We start from the raw sequence: 3,024 nt of genomic DNA on the forward strand, positions 1-3,024 counted from the left end.
TTTATTTGAAGTTTAAAGAAAACAGCGCAGAACAAAGTGATCTCAAATGTGCCCTCTTGCTTGTGTTTTTACTTGTAAATCAGAGAACTGCACTGCAGGGAGTATACGCACTCTCTAATATAAAGGCTGAAAGCTTTCATTGATGCTCACCACAGTCGCACAATGGCCACAAATCATAGTCCTGTCCAGCCAAACAATAAAAGTTGCATTGTTATAAGATATTCGCAACTGATCAGTTGACGGGTAGTTTTTGTTCCCCAAACACAAATGTTATAATTAGTCTGGAAAACATGGTTTAAATATACAGTGAATTTTATAGGTAAAGAAAAGGGGATTTTATGTTTGTATTTTATGTCATACGTTTTTATTTAAAAAAATATGCATTTTAAATATCTGTAATTAATTTAACAAAATAATGTAATAATTTTTTTACTATCTGTATTTTTTTATTAATTACAGATATTTTAAATATGTTTATAAATTAATTGGATTTAAAAATAACATTTTAATTTAAATTGTCTTTTTAATGATCTATTTGATTACAATCTAATTTAATTAAATATCAGTATTTTTATTAATTGCAGATATTTTACGTTTTTAATATCAGCAACTGATTTAAATTATTTTAAGAAAATTTATTTTTAAATATCTGCCATTTTTAATGAATCACAGATATTTACAATATATTTTGTAATATCTGAAATGTAATTAATCATAAAATAAGATTTTTAAATAGCTACATTCATTTGAATTCATTTTCTTTAAATATCTGCCATTTTTAATTAATTGCAGGTATTTAAAATATGTTTTTAAAAATCTGCTATTCATTTGAATTAATTTTGGAAAATTAAATTTTTTTAAATATCTGCCATTTTTAAAATTAATTGCAGATATTTCAAAACAATTAAAAACATTTTTATTTAAAAAAAATAATCTTTAATTTAAAAAATATTTAAGTATATTTTTTGCTTCTGTTAATGTGCTTTTCATACATGCATGGGCAAGGTATGAAAAAGAGAGAAGCTATTATCAGAAGCTATAAATATTAGCCAAAAAAAAAAAAAATCACTCCTCCTAAAATAATCTGCATGTGCTACTTCAGAAAAATGCATCCCTTTTAACAGACAGGCGTGCATATTTATTTAAATTATGTAAATTGAATTCACACACATTGGAGCCAGGTGTTTTTTAACACTGCTGAGGCATAACAGACTTACTGGTTATTGTATCTAAAGTACACCTCAAAACAAAGACAAGGTTTTGAGTTTTCAATAGATCCATCCTGTTCTTTGTGGGAGGGCATGTTGCACAGCAAGGGCGTGGGCTACCTGTGTATGTAGGTTACTTCTGAAGACAGCAATTATTATTATTATAGTTGGCACATCTGGTTTCCCCCCTTAGTATGGAGGATAGGAGCGTTTTTGCACGATACTGTATGAGTACAGAGGTTTTTGCAACAATATTTATGCAATAAGGCCAAATAGTCAATAATGCTTCGTTTTAGTCCCTGATTTGTATGTTTTCACACAATACTAGAAACTCTCTTAAGTAAAAAAAATCGTGCCCCATCCCCCATCGAATGGTTTTGATCACTGCAGTCTCCATAGCCACATTTTTTGTGTTTTCATGGAGTTCCCCTCTTTGAGATCCAGTCCTAATGTTCTAGTACAAATGTAGGGAAGGAACATCATGAGATACAGACTGGATTGTGGTTTCCCCTGCAGGTTGTGAGTCATAAACACGAGGGAGGGACAAACTGAAAAGGACTATTCCGGGATGGCTGCCATGGCAACATAATAAGCAAGGGGGGAGGTTATTGCAGTGATGTTTCCATGGCGATCCCCAGTGTGTATATAAATATGGCATGTCAAAATGTTTGAAAAGTAGTAACATGCTGCGTTGCTGTGCAGTCAGCAGTGTCATAATATGACGTGAGCACAGACAAAATAGTTTGAAACTGCATTTATTTCTGGTAAATGTGCCTCCGTAATGCTTTAACACTGGTTTGTAGCTTGTTCCGCTTCACACATTCACACCTCTAGCCACACTGCCAAAAATATACAGATTAAAGTAAGCGAACTTGAGCTGCTGATCTAGTTTCAGTTCCTTCTAATATTTGAACTAAACGACAAAAAGATGCTCTTAGAAACAGTATACAATATTATGAGATCTACAGTAAGCCTGTATAAGGCTATAAACTTTTAACAACATGCATTTCTTTTTTTTTTACACATGCTTTTGTTTGTTTAATATAATGAGTGCTGTAATTACTGACAGGCACAGATGATCCGCATTGTTTCGGCCCCATGGCAGCACTGTTTATGTTAACTTCACTGTATCATTTTGTCTTGTTTTGAGACGCAATAGGCAACCTATGATCATTACATTCCTCTCATAGCTGTGAAGTGTTTCGACAGCGCAGTCTTCCACGGGGCGAGTTTCAAACCTCATGCACAAGTTACTACAGGAATGACAATCAGGCTTTTACCAACAGAACAATGTGTACATTAAGAGTATAAGTCTCATAACAAAAGCCTGATAATTGGGATGATTGAGAAATACACCAACAGTTTAGAGAATTATTTACTTGTAGACACACTCAGAAAAAACTGTCACTGTTACTGGGGCGGGACCCTTTTGAAAGGTACTAATATGTACACTTTGGGTATGTACCATTTAGAGGTAAATATTAGATAGAAAGATGTACTTTTACCTTTTGTACCTTAGGCTACCACCGCAGTGCTTGTACCTTTTTTTCTGAGAGTGTATAGTAAGGCTTACTAACACATTTAATATTTACACAATACATTTTTTTTTTTTTTTTACAATTGTTAATATACAATTTACAGTTATTTACAGTAATTTTCACTGTTAATTATAGATTCTAGAAGTACATTAGAAAAAAAATGAACAGAAATAGGCATGCTATATTATATATTTATAAGTTATTTACCACTGTTAATTATAGATTCTAGAAGTACATTAGAAAAAAAATGAACAGAAATAGGCATGCTAGGCATGCTA

This window comes from Sinocyclocheilus anshuiensis, unplaced genomic scaffold (assembly GCF_001515605.1).
Source record: "Sinocyclocheilus anshuiensis isolate Anshui unplaced genomic scaffold, SAMN03320099.WGS_v1.1 scaffold535, whole genome shotgun sequence".
NCBI classification, from domain to species: domain Eukaryota; kingdom Metazoa; phylum Chordata; class Actinopteri; order Cypriniformes; family Cyprinidae; genus Sinocyclocheilus; species Sinocyclocheilus anshuiensis.